Source organism: Ptychodera flava, chromosome 7 (genome assembly GCF_041260155.1).
Source record: "Ptychodera flava strain L36383 chromosome 7, AS_Pfla_20210202, whole genome shotgun sequence".
Classification (NCBI taxonomy): domain Eukaryota; kingdom Metazoa; phylum Hemichordata; class Enteropneusta; family Ptychoderidae; genus Ptychodera; species Ptychodera flava.
The window spans coordinates 29,270,138-29,284,907 of NC_091934.1; the positions used below are offsets into that span (position 1 = coordinate 29,270,138).

The following is a 14,770-nucleotide window of genomic DNA, read 5'->3' on the forward strand; positions in this document are numbered from 1 at the left end:
CGCCGTGTTCGTGTTCTGAACTTTGTGTATTGTCAAGGGGAGCTAAATAAGCTAAACACGATAATACACAGACAAACACAGCTAAATCATCATATTTAGCCCAATCTAAAAAGCGTTCTAAACTTTCTAATTTAGCTGGAGTTCAAATTGGCACTGTTGAGTTAATAATTGGAGGATTTTATATATATAATATATATATATATATATATATATATATATATATATATATATATATATATATATATATATATAGACATAACGCATGTTTTGCAGGTGGCACTGTACCACACTATTGGAAAGGCTAGGAATGAACAAATCAGGTTGTAAATTTCTGAAGAATCATGAATACTTCTTTCGTTATTTCCACTGTAAATAATCCATTTTGTAGACCTCTTGATTATTTCGACGATAACTTTGTTATATTAGTGGTCTATATCAAACACTTTTGTTGTAAATGTTGCCAAGTTGTTTTTAACTGTTACATTACATACTATAGCAAGTACTCAGAGGAATAAATAATATACGAATGATATACAAAGCAGGGTGTGTTCACTGATTAGAAAAGTCTCCCATAGGTGGAAATGAATTTAAAAACTTGGCAAGTGGCAGATATAGACTTTTAAGGTTGGGGACTACCCAATACCAAGAATATTGTCATTTTCTAGAAATCACATACTGGTATGCTGTAACTTGTAAAATGGTTGTTCCCAATCTACTTTTTGAGATAATTTACATTCAATTAGCCATATACCCCATCATTTTGAGCTCTCACATGAAGTTGCAAACTGGACCTGTTCAAAGAAAACAAAGCCATAGTGGATAAAAACACTGTCGTCTACTCGTAGTATTTCTGATATAAACACCATCTATGAAGTTACTCATCCAATAACAAAGATGCCACCTTATTTAATGTAATAAAAATATGGAGAAAAAACGCTGAGTTAGCACTTTTGCATCAGTGATTTTTTTTTCAAAGAAAAACATACAATTATGATTCTCTTTAAAAATCAAGCGCAGTAACATGGTATTTGTTTTATATTTTTCAATAAAGCACCTTTCAGTGGATCTTTTGTGAAAGTTTTATGAAATTGACAATATTCCTAGTATGTTTTCTGACATTTCTACATGTATGCTATTCTATGTAATGACTAATTTTGCATAGCCCCTGGGTAGTCATCTACCTTATGCCAAGTAAATCGCTATTTGCATCAAACCTAGCGTTATTTATCTGATTGCAAGGCAAAACCAGTCATTTTATACTTTCCTTCTGGGGTACCATGCAGATCCTCTCTGTACTTTTAACAGTGCAATTTGTGTAAATAGACATGACCACAATGTCAGTTTTCTCACTGATACACATGATACACACAAAGACAAGCACATAAGTTGTCAAAGCTCATAATTGGTAAAGTGATATCTATCTTTGAAGTTTAATGGTACACAATTTGCAGGTCTCCACATGTATAAGTCCAGCAATTTTCATCTGATGATGCTGAATAACTTGCAGACTCACCGTGAAAATTGGGGAAACGTTTTCTTTACTCTTTTTTTCCCCAAATTTAGTTGCTATTAAACAAAGTGGCTGCCACCTAAAGCAACACTCCTAAGGCATATTTCAGAACCTTTGTTGAACAGAACACCCTATCCATAACATCATGGATTCACATAATGTATATGTTATATTTCTGCTAGTTACATTCACAATTCGATGTTCATAAATGCAGATAACCCTATAGATACGTCAAAGTTCACACTTTGTTAGCAGTACATTTTTTTTATCAAAGTTGACAGAGCATGCATATTTCACATTTTTTAAAAATATGGTCATGATGTACATGTTTTCTGATGACAGGGAACAAAACATGTTAATTTGTCTTTTGGCCTTTCTTCCAACCGTCATGAGAATCATCCTTGATCATACAAATCAGAACCAATGGGATTCTAAAGTATTAGTATAATCACACATTGTGTGAGCCTACCAACAGTTCTCCTTGATTCATACACACGGAAATCACTTCTTGAACATTTCTTGTGTACACAGGATGCTATGGTCAATATTTCAACAATCTGGCACCAAACTATTGATGCACATGATCTTCTGGATGCACATGCACAAATATATTGGAAAATCAAACCTTTTTCAACGTAGGAGCTAGCAAATTTGTAAATTTTTCGGCAGATATTTTTTGACAGCCATGCATAATTTTGTAGATCAGGAATTCTTGGCAATCACTTAATTGACGTGTTTTTTCCTCAGCCAACCCTAAAAGTTTGTGGTATTTTTGTCTCCTCCCCCCCTAATTTTTCTTTGGGAAAATGGGCCCCCCTGGAAGTAAATTTTGAACATTCCCCTAGACCCTTCAGCGTTCCAGGGTTAATGATATCTCACATCTTAAATACTTGACGAGTAGTGCGGTGGTAATAGTTTTGTGAGCACTAAGCATGTGCAACAGGCATTGTTTCTCTGAGCCATGGTCATGGGAAAGAACGTTATTACACCTGTCAGTCAAAATGGAAGAATAAATCTTTATCTTTGCTGGCAGATGATACAACACTCTTGAGTTGACTTCAGTTGATTCTGTTCTCAAAGTAATGGAGAAGTTTCAGGGATGTAGTGGGTTAAAGTTAAATAAAAAGAAAACACAGGCTTTTAACCTGGGTAATTTAAGAAAATGTAACGATACAGTGGGCGATATTAGCTGGACTGACAATCATGTGAAAACTTTAGGAGTGTATTTTTGGTATGATGATCCTCTGTGTAAGAAGTTAAACTGGGATGATAATTTGAAATTATTAGGAAAAAATACTGGAAGTGTGGAGAAGGTGGCAACTTACGATTTATGGCCGTATTCTCATCACAAAGTCTCTCGCTGTTTCAAAAATTATGTATCTATCCCCAGTAACTGGTATTCCCAATGATATTCTCTGTAAAGTACAACGTCTTGTTGACAGTTTTGTAAAACGTAAAAGAAGAATTTCGAACAAACTTCTTGAGAGTGGGTAGGTGAAATGCCAAGTGGAAGCAAAGATGAGACATGAGTGCATGGTTTTACCCCAGTCATATTTTCGTTTAGATAATGCCAGCAATTTATAACATCAGCATACAATGTGGCAAAAGATTCCTGTTTTTCTATTATCTGTACGTCAAACCTAAAGAAAAACGTTATGTCTTTCAACTTTTAATACTCCTTGGTAAATGGAGCATCCATAAGTATTGGGTGACCTATGAAAATACACCGATTGAAGTTTAACTAAAAATGAGTTTACAACATAGAGAAGGAGCTGGGTGCAAAGGCTGATGTATTAAAAAGATTGAAACGATAAAGAGTGTAATGTACATTAAACCTCTTACAACAAGTTCATTTTCCTTTGTTTTAACTGCCACTTAGATACTTGCGTATCCATGTCACTGTAATATTTACATACCCATGTATTTGATATGAAGGTTCAAAATAAAAGATAAAAAAGATGAAAGAATAAATCAAAGACCCTCGTTTTTACCACAATGGCTTTGAACAAACTAATGGAAATGCATTTTTCTATCTTTATTAAATATCGGACATATCGCTGGAAAAAAATTGGACTCCACAGAGCCGCGAATTAAGAGAGCGCCTCTAAACTTTCTAATTTAGCTGGAGTTTAGATCGGCTCTGAGGAGTACAAAATTTTATTCAGCGATATATCCGATAATTACGAAATTTAGCCCGATCTAGAGTGCGTTCTTAACTAAACTTGTTAATTTAGCTGGAGCACAGACAAAGAGAAACAGACTAGCATCGGGTATTGTTCAAGGCGTGAAGCGATTACTTAACCCATCCTCGCCTCAGGTAGCTCTCGTCTCTTTTCCGAAGAGTGCCGACCATGCATCCTTCGGTAATTTTCGGATTTTCGCCAATTGTTAAGCGAAAGTATGTTCGGCAAAATTTGTGTTGTTGTTGTCATGTGGTGCTGAGCGGAATTGGCGTGCTGGCGAAAACGGGAGTGTTTTGAGCTTCAAGAAAGTGAGTTTTACCGTTTTAAAAATTCCTTTCATACTTTTATGAATATATAATGAGTGTGTTTGAACCAAATTTGAAAGTCTTTTATCGATACTGTCTGGTTTTACTCAATGGTTTACGGTCAGTCATACCACCTTTTACACGTTCGTCAAGTTAGGACATGTTTATGAAACTGCTGGCGTGTTATGTTTTGATTGGGATGAAGCAGTGTTTCTGCCATGAGAGCTCATGAAGTAACTATGGTTGCTACGCGACTGGCAGCACGATGCCATCTCGTCGTATTTTTCGCATAATCTCGCGCAATTATCAACCACAAACAAAGTTTCCAAAAAGTTTAACACCTTTGAAGCTCATTTTGATATGAAAAGGCCATAGTCTACCGAGACGACCATGGAACAAAAGGCATGCCGCGTTGCTAGTCTGTTTTTCTATTTGTCTGTGGCTGGAGTTTAGATCTACTCTGAGGAGTCCAACATTTTTTCGCTGGAAAAAAAATAAAGTTGGCTCGTCAGAGCCGATCTAACCGCCCGCTTAATTAGAAAGTTTAGAATGTGTCACCTGGTTGCACGGAGACTTTGCAGTGGTATAAAACTTGCCTTTTAAGGAGCGCTGCACCCAACACAGGGTATTTTGCTCCAAAATCACTTTTTTTTTTGCAAAAATTCATTTAATTTTAATGAATTTGTTAACCCAACATTAAAGTATTGGTTGGGTTCATCTTCAAGGTTGTCAAGTAGTTGTAAGTTGCTTGATAAAGAAGTATGAACTTATGCTAATGTTTGCAAATCACCCGATTTCCTGGCTTCTGTATTCTTCCGATTTCAAGATTTCCAAACAATTTAGCTCCATAATGGCTTGGTCAAATTTTCTTAAATTTTCACATTATTTTCTGTAAATGCTATTACTCAAAGCTACGTTTTTGTTTGGCAATAAAATTTTTACATTTTGAATAAGAGGCATTTTAATTTGTATGATGATCATGTACTTTATGTTCAGAAGTAACCTGCCAAAAGAAGGAAATGACCACCATGTTAAAAGTGATATTTTATTCAAATCATATGTGTCACTGTCCATTTAGGATAAATGTTGTCAGCTCCACTTCACACCAAGATTGATATCATTTTTATGTGCAAACAAAGTAAAACATAAACTGTCTTTTGAAGATTTATGGCATGTCTTTTGAAAACAGAGAGTATTAAAAAGACTAATTTTTAATATGAAATGGTGTCTATATACGGTGTGTATTCTAACGTAACAGTGAATTTTTATTTATTTTGGCGGTATCTTTGAATGCTATGACACTGCCTTCACAACAGATGGTAAGAAGTTTGTTTTGGAAGAGGAATGTGAAAGAAATGTCAATGTAAGTGGGGTATTATGTACATATGTTACTTCTCATATTGGTGTACCATTTTGTAGTTACAACTTGAGCTGTATCCTGTGAATGGTTTTGGGATAATTGTTTAAGTTATTATATTACAACTCTCAAAATTTAGAGGGCCTGTAATGCTTGCTTTTGATAATTCTTTTCATTATTTATATTTTTCCATTGTAAGTTGTTATTCCACTACAAAAAGAATGTTATAAAACAATATTTAGCTTGTCAACATCGCATTTGTATGTGTGACTGTACTGGTATTGTTTACATTTACAATATTGTCATTAAATTTAAATAATATAAATTGTGTGAAAGCAGCCATAAGGACTGGTTTTAAACATCAGCATCCTGTTTCCACAGTATGCTGGGTAATCAGACTCAACAAGGTGCCACATGCATAAGCAGGGGAGGTCACTAACACCAGTGATAAATAAGAGTGTTTTAACAAAATTTTTTTATCAAAACACAGAACTCATATGATCATTAAACTGTTACATTCTATTGAATTACATTTCCAATGTTATTTTGCGCAAGTTGATGGGCTAACCCCTATAATGATATACATTTTATGACATTCTTTTATCTACCATAGGTTTTCATTTGTGAAAGAAATATACTAAAATTTATTAATATTATGTCTATATTTCTACTTTTCTCACTCAGTTTTGTTGTAGACTACCGTGGTATATCACAATTGTGTTGTTGAAGGAGGCTAAAGTTTAAGGAAAAGATGGTTATGCTTGAAGAAGCAAATGAACTCTGTATTGCCACAGAAATCTAAATATACTGTTCTGCAGGGATAACCTTATTGACATTTGTTCCGGTGTTATATTTTTAAATTTAAATTTTAAGGCAATTATTGAATTATTGTCATGTTTTGACAAAAATCTCATTTAAAAGTTCAGGTCAGACACATTAATATTGATTATATATATCCCCTGGGATGACAGCAATAAGATTTTGTAAAATAGTGCCAAGATATGCAACTTTGTATTTTTGAGGCTATCTTTGTCATTGCAGATCTATTTCTTTTCTTCAAAACCCCTTGTCATACATTTTGATATTCAGTATACAGGTCCTTTGGATGACTTAAGTCAGATATTTTCATACAGTGAGAAAATAAAAAAATTGTATTTTTGGAGCAATTGTTGTCAATTTGGTCAAAAAGTGCTTTTGTCTAATTGGTGTTTATCTGATAGCTTTGCATTTTCGTATGAAAGTCCCTGGAGAAACTCGGCTTATTTTTGGCCAATTGGAAGCAATATATTTGTCTGCAACCTTTAATGACCTATACCAACCCGAATACATTGTAAAAACAATGTCGAAGACACTGAAAAATAATGTAGTCTTAATTGGTGTCCATTTGTAGTGAAATTTGATCAAGGAAAAAGTTGAGGCTATGTTTTATGTAGTGGACCAACTTAAGCAAATATGTCATGGAGGAAACCCCAAACACTGATAAGGGATTTCAATCCACAAAAAGGCATATGGCAAGATGCACCATACCGTTAAAACAGAATACAGTTTATTTGTATTTGTTCCAATCATTTTGTTACAAAAACATAAAAAAGGTGTCATGTCGTCACTTGATTAAGAAAATCATCACAAAGATGGGGGCAGCCGAGTGAAATCATGTGTAGATTGAATGAGATAAGTAATGATGGATAATAGCAGGTCACTTCACCACACAAACAGAATAAACAACAATGTTGCCTACCTATTTCTCTGACACCTTATTGAATTTTGATCAGTACACTGCATATATTTACTCCTTCCAAGGTTCGAATTTATCAGTTATCATCGACCAATTACCAGTGGTTGTCTGCTTTTGATTACAAGTTTGAACTTGTTGTAGACAATGTTGACTTACAACATACTTTGCTTGCAGTAATTGTCAAAATATAGTTGCACATTTTTATCTGAAACCAAGAAGCTTCACATTTAATGTTACAATACTACTCGTACAACTAGGAAGTAATTGAAATCTTTAATTTTTCTCTGACATCCAACATTGGAAAGTTAATGGATCGAGCTGTTGTAAGTTTCCTTCTCACCAGTTGTTTATTTTTTGTGTATATTGCACATTTTATTCTTGGTTCATCTGTGTATTACTTAAACTCCAAGTAAATCATCCAAACATTTCAAGCTAGGACCATCAAATCCCAATATTTTGTCTGTTAAAAGTCTAACTCATATTTTTAATATGTCCCTGTACCAAATAAGATATATTTTATACAAAGCATTGCCTTTTGTAAAGTGTCTAGGAAAATAATTGGTAGAATTTGACATTAGTTTTGACTGTAACTTGCGACATAAAACTTTGGGGTATGGGGTAAGTTTTGGTCTCATTTCATGAAAACTATAGAAGAGATTGCATATTGCAATATATCATTTTAAAGAATAGTTAATTAACTTTCAAATGATACCGCATATGCCTCTTTTTTGTTGAAATAAGTTCAGCAGAAGACTTACAAGAAGACAGGTTTAACAAAAACAAATGTGATTCAGTAATACTTCGATTTTGCAGGACCCTTCAAAATATGACTGTTACAGCTACAGGATCCCAATATTTTTTCTGTCAAAAGTTTATTTTAGGTTTCTAACATGTACCTGTAGCAAATAACACAAAGTTAATACACAGCATTGCCCTTTGTATTATGTCTGGGTAAATAATTGGTAGAATTTAGATTAGTTTTGTTTGCGACATAAACTTTGGGGTATTGGGTAAATTATGGCCCTATTTCATGAAAACTATAGAAGATATTGCATATTGCTATATACCATTTTCAAGAAGAATAAATCATCATTCTAATGATACCCCATAAGCCAGGTCATGTTAAACAGTAAGCTCAGCAGATGACGTACATGAAGACAGGTTTGACAAAAATCCATGTGGGTCACAAAATCATGATTTTGCGGTACCCTTCAAAACATGACCGTAACAGCTATTGAGTCAGTATATTTTGTCTGTTAAAATCCTATTTCTTATTCTAGGGATCCCAAGGCTTCTGAAAAATAGAGGTTTGTTATCCTGTGCGGTTGGGGGGGGAGGTGCACGTAGACGCCCACATGGCCTAATAGATTGTTAGTAATGCTTGCTGTATAAGTAAGACAAGGAGGCATAGACAATTTTCCAAATACGTCTTATCAAAATCATTTTATAAAAAAATATTTTATAAAAATTGACAGTCATCAACAATCTATTTTCTTTAAGGAGAAAATGGCAATATGACTATGTGTGTGCGTTTTAAAGTCTTCTTTTTAAGGTTTTGCATTAGTTCATTGCATAACAATAAAATGCCCATTCACGATATACCAATGTAGCAAAACTTGCAATTTTAGTGAGTAGAGACAATAATGCATTGTAAATACCCAATTTTGACATTTATTTTCTTCTTCAGCACATTGCAATTAGTAAATAACATCCATAAATCTGTTCGATTTGCTTCATTGGGAGGAAACAATAGTTATCGTATTTTCTTCCGGTTAAAAATGCTGAATTACCAGAAAAAATCGATTTAAAGTTGACCAATTCTATGACGTCATATCTTTTTACTAAAACCTTATGCATTTTAGAAAGACCTGTATCTAAACTTTCTAAAACTATAAGGTATATGGCATTTCAAGCCAGTTTACTTCATCAAGGAAAGAATGTTGTACCCCTACCCCCAGCTTTTGCACACCCCATACAGATACACGCAATTCAAAATTGACTCTAGAGAAGTAGTGTATAGTTAAATATCTGATGTTAACACTTTTTTTCTTGTTTAATATGTCGGAATAAATAATTTAAACACAAAAAGTTGTGAAAAGTTTGCTTAATAAAAAGTAAATGACAATTGTTACATGGTATTTCTGGGTAAAAATTTCAAAATTGTCAAAAAAATTCATTTTAAAGCCGTCCTATTCTATGTACACAAATTAATATTGCTAAAATTGGTCTTTGTCAGAAAGAGCAGTATCTGAGCTTTCCAAAAATGTAAGGTTTGTGCTATTTCATGCTAGTTTACTCAATTTAGGGGAGGATATAGTACCCCCTACCCTACCCATTTTTGCCATTTTTTGCGGTACATACAAATCAAAAACCAGTGCAGACAGGTAGTGCATCCCAAATTATCCAATGTTAACATCTTTTTACTAGTTCAGCAGATCCAAAAGAACAAAAAAATTCCCATGTAGTAGGTTTATGGGGGGTGGGTGCACGGTGGGCCCCTCCAGCCCACGGACAATGTGTAATTTTGTTCTACTGTCTTCAAGGTAGTGATCGTATTGTTTTTACTTGATTGAAATATAGATATATGTTCTCGCAACATGTTTTGTGTCGTAAGTTTCTGTTATAAGGTTGTATATTTCTGTTATTTGTTCTGAGTCATCTGTCATAAACTTTGTGGTATCAATGGTTGACTAGTTATTTTGATGCTTCCTTATTATGTAATTATCAATGTCTAGAACTGCTATTCCACTTCCATTATCTAACGGTTTGATCAGTACCTCGCCGTTTTCTGATAGTGTTCTCAAAGTATTCTATTCTGTGTTTCAGAAAGGAAACCTAGTTTCAGGAAAGTATGCAATAACATTACACTTAGACTTATTAGCCTAAAGTTATTACTTACTCAGGGCATTGATAAACAAATGATCACATATACAAGCTCGTTTATTATATTTATGGATGGTTAATTTGTTTATTACATTTGTGGTTGCGGGTTGTTACATTAATGGTTGACTGCTTTATTACATTTATGGTTGATTTTATTACAATTGTGGTTGATATTACATTTGTAGAGATCATTACATTTATGGAGGTTACAGAAGTAACCACAGAGGGCGTACGTCCTAATGGTACTCCTGTGACAGATTTGCAACCACACGACATACTCCTCCCCCCCCCCCGCGTACTGGTTATGTGTACTGCCCAGCTAACTGCATGAACTGGTTTACAGGGCTGCGTTCGATTATGATCCTCGGGGAGCCCTAAGTGACGTCATGATGTTATGGTGGGGCTCCTCGGGGAAGTGGGAAAATCGAACGTTACCGGGGGGGGGGGGGGGGGGACAAAATGTCAGACGACAACAACAATACACCCGGAAATCAAAGATTTCACCACAGAATAGCTATATTTTTGCTTGTTCATTTTCAACAACTCCACCATGTCACGTCAATTGTTTTGATTAACTGTACCAACCAATAGCGCTGTTCACGGTTACAGGTCTGTTACTAAATATAGCTGTACGCGCGCGACATCGGACACGCAGCTTGAAATGCGGACAAATTTTATCAATGTTGCATGCGTGGCTGTTTTTGCAGCTTGTACTCTGAGTCGTGAATATTTTTTTTAGGGGTGGACCATTTGATATCCTGGGGGGGGGGGCTTGGAAGATTTGGGGGAAAAAAAAGATGCCAGGTGGAGTTGCTCGAAAAAAAAAAATCTGGCTTTAAGTGGCTGATGGAAAAACAATTATGGACCATTGCGACTCGGAAAAAAAAAATCTTGGCAATTGTTCGATGCACACTGCAGCATCAATAAAAATCAAGCAGTAGCTCTGGAGTTTTATAAAGCATAAACCATTTCAAGCTTGAGGAACAATAACTGAATATGAACAATTGTACAGTATACATGACCTTCTGATTAGAGGAAGTATGCTGAAATTGTAATTGCTCACCAGTGTTTTCCAGAAATGTGTAAATCTGAATGTATGGATTTTGTCAAAATACCACAAGAAGAGAGACAGCCTGCAAACATTTTACTATTATCGTTTGCGTATAGAAAACTCATAACAATGAAAAAATGCGTAGAGACTCAATCCAATGCGTAATATTATTACGCATTGGATCGACTCTCTACACATTTTTTCATTGTTATGAGTTTTCTATATATGCATGTTTTATTCGTAAATGCGAACACTGTTATAGTGAATTATCTTACCAATGTTTTTCTTAACAAAAGCGAATGTGTTTTGATTAGAATTGAATGAGTTTGATGGTTTTGGGGAAACTACTATGTGGTAATGAAGAATGGGAAATGGGCAATGAAATGAGCAGACAGCAGGTGATTTAAGATTAAATGTTACATCTTCACTGCAAATAAAACCATAAGTGTGTCATAAATAATACAAACAAAACAAAATCATGTTTGTTTGTTTTGTTGTATGTGAGCCACGTCTAAGACACACAACAAAAGTACTGTCGCCCACTGAGATGTATTTTCGTCGTTTTTGCATACGTAATTTTCAAAAGCGTAATCTAAAAATGCGGACAAATATTTATTTTTGCATATTAATGAGAGAACAGTGACGTAAACTGTGAACGGCCCTATACATACGACTTTTCTCCATGAGCACTAGTGTTGTCTGTTTGTCGTCCGCCATATTTGTTATGCAGTGCCCCGCACTTCCCCGACTCGACGAGCAGGGGCGGTGAAATCCACCCCGAGGTACCCCGACAATGACGTCACACGATAATCGAACAGAAACTGGGGCGCCCCGGGCCGCCCGGGCCCCTAGGGTGCCTCGAGGAAGATAATCGAACGCACCACTTCGCTGATCACTGCGTCTCACGTGACTAGCTAGACGCAGCACGAAGTAAGACGCAGATACCGGCAAACCGCCATTTTGAAATGAGACAGTTTTTGGTCTCCCGGAAGTTGTTGATTGCGCATGCCCGCACATAGTGCATCATTTTTTATCGCGTGCTTTTTAGTCTAGTCTGGTACCTGCCAATATTTCAAAACTTGTAAGAATGTTAATTAAATCCACGATTAAATTCTAGCCACGTTCGCTGTGATAATTTTAGCGTTACTTCCGAATAAAATTGAACAGCCAATGACAGCGCCCCATGATTCAACCAATCAGATTTCGTAATTCGATACATGGCGGTTTCCCGTTACCTGCCTCTTTGTGCTTGTCACTGAGGCGGGAACCAGCCAAACGCACCCCAGGAGAAAGCGCCAGCGGGAGCAGAAGTGAAACGGAAGTGAGAGCGCCGCCACTGTTTGGAGTGTGTCGAAACTCTTGATCAGCGCGAGATTTGAACGCGATCTTCTATGGTCAGATGTTGTGAGATCTGGCCACAGCAAGAGAATACCGCGGTCGCGTACGCTTACGTAGACGTCGCCGTACTGTACATCTGATTTTAATCAGATTGAAGCCGGTACCTGCCTCGGTGTATGTATCTCTTGTTCGTGACATCGTGGAGCCACCAAAAGATAGTAACAACAACAAGATGACCATCTTAACGCAGTTTATACTTCAACTCACAGTAAGTCAGTGATTGATATTTCTCTCCCAGTCCCATAGTCTATTTTTTACATCCATGGTCTTATCAAAAAGGTCATCCACATCAGGCGTGATGTTTACTGGGTAGTTATGCTATGTTCAGACGTTCTGTTCCGTAGCTAATTAGGACACTTATACAAACTACCCAGTAAACATCACGCCTGTGCTTCTGTCGCACTCGACCTGATTTTGACCATAGACAGTAGAGGGGTCTCCCCCCTCTAGGCTCTACTGTCTATGTTTTGACCTGACGTGTGTCCTAGCAACAGGCTTGTTCACACCACTGTTGTGGTCGGGTGGCGCCAAATCTAAATTTGCCGGCTGTATCATGGCGAAACCGTACGAGTATCATCTCGAAATCTTGCGGACACACTGCCGAATGTGCTGTCTCAAATTTACCGGCACACAGTATTCGTGTTCTCAGTTTTCAACCGAACTGAATGAGTGTTTTGGTTTGTCTGTGGAAAACGACGAGTATGGGGTACAGCCAACAAGATTTTGCAAGAATTGCAACAAGAGGAGGCTAGACATGGCTTTGAGTGTGGCGACAAGAAGCAAGAAAGTGGCAGTGAGCAACATAATCGTAGATTGGTGTAGACACAGTAGAACTAACAACTGTGGACACTATGGCAAAAGGAGGCGGAAGAATAGTCTTGCAAGGTATGATAAATCATGGATGTAAAAAATAGTATTTTTTACATCCATGGATAAATCAATGTTGATGTCGATACAACAAACAGTGGCAAGATTGAGCAGTTAATCAAAGTACAGCAGATCTGTCACATCATTGATGACAAAGCAGGTCCGACTCCTAGGTACAGAACAGATGTTCCCCTTCACCTGGATAGAATATTAAAGCCCCTTAGCCAAGATTATATATGCCAAATCTGCAAGGAGGTTCTGAAATCCCCAGTTCAACTGCTTTGCGAGTGAAATCACTTGTTCTGCTCAGATTGTTTGAGGGAATGGCTTGGGACATCACCAACTTGTCCACTCTGTAGAATGAGAGTGACAGAAATTTCCATCACCAAAATTCCAGTTGCCCTCTGTAACATCATAGTGGAATTACAGATACACTGTGATTATGACTGGAAAGGATGCAGAGAAGCTTGCACTTTGAGCAATCTCTCAGAACATTTCCTGTACGTATAAGGAAGCCCTATTGCCAGTAGATGTGGAGCACAGTTATGCTCTACCCCCTGAGAAGGAGCCATGTAAAACAAATGTTTCCTCCAGTCAAGATATTTCTTCAATTGAGGCTGTTGAAGTACTCCGATGGAATAGAAAAGATTCCAAGGTTTGAAGAACTGGCCATCAAAGTTGTGAAGCGGAAACTTAAGTTAGCAGAATCAGACCAAGACGTACCGGTAGTAAGGTTCAAAACTAAAGCATGGTAAGCTCTATTTATTTGTAAAAATTTAATTACTTATATATGCTATTGGACCATGGATAAAGCGTAGTAGCCAGAAAATAGCTACCAGTCAGCTTAAAATTTATTGAACTGTAACAAATGTGTGATAGTTCTGACAGAAATATTTTGCCTGAAAATTTTTAGCAAAACAGTATCTCTACATCAATGACAATTATTGTCACAATGAAGAAGCTATCTAATAAGATGCACATCCATTAATTTATGCAATTTGTTATATGATGTATGATTTATTATTGTAGCCCTTCCACCTGAAACCTGTGACAGCACCAAGAAAAGCCACAGAAGAAGTGTCTTCTAAAACACCGAGGCACAGACCTCCTTGCAGATTTGGCATAGTTTTGAACCTTACTACCGGTACGTCTTGGTCTGATTCTGCTAACTTAAGTTTCCGCTTCACAATTTTGATGGTCAGTTCTTCAATCCTTGGAATCTTTTCTATTCCATTGGAGTACTTCAACAGCCTCAATTGAAGATCCACAGCAAATAAGTGGCCAGAACACTAATTCAGTTGCTTCTCAGATTTGTGCTGAATTTAAGGCATTACCAGGGGAAGAACGACAATCAGCATTGGCAAGTTACACACCGGACATTCCGGATGATTGTGATTTGACCTTGAAGTCAGACATTGGTTTGTCATGGAACAGTCTTCGAAAATTAAGGAGGTATTTTCAGTGTTCAATTTTTACAAAAA

The 14,770-nt window shown here is 36.5% G+C and overlaps 1 protein-coding gene across 1 annotated transcript in view; it reads left to right on the forward strand.

Moving 5' to 3' along the window:
• Nucleotides 1–12,208: 12,208 nt before the first annotated feature.
• The window catches only part of LOC139137217 (interleukin-6 receptor subunit beta-like), a 214,714-nt gene continuing 212,152 nt past the window's right edge, over nucleotides 12,209–14,770 (forward strand). Inside the window, exon 1 of the mRNA XM_070705206.1 lies at nucleotides 12,209–12,630. The gene's annotated coding sequence lies outside the window, so the exon portion shown is untranslated. The remainder of the gene's footprint in view (nucleotides 12,631–14,770) is intronic.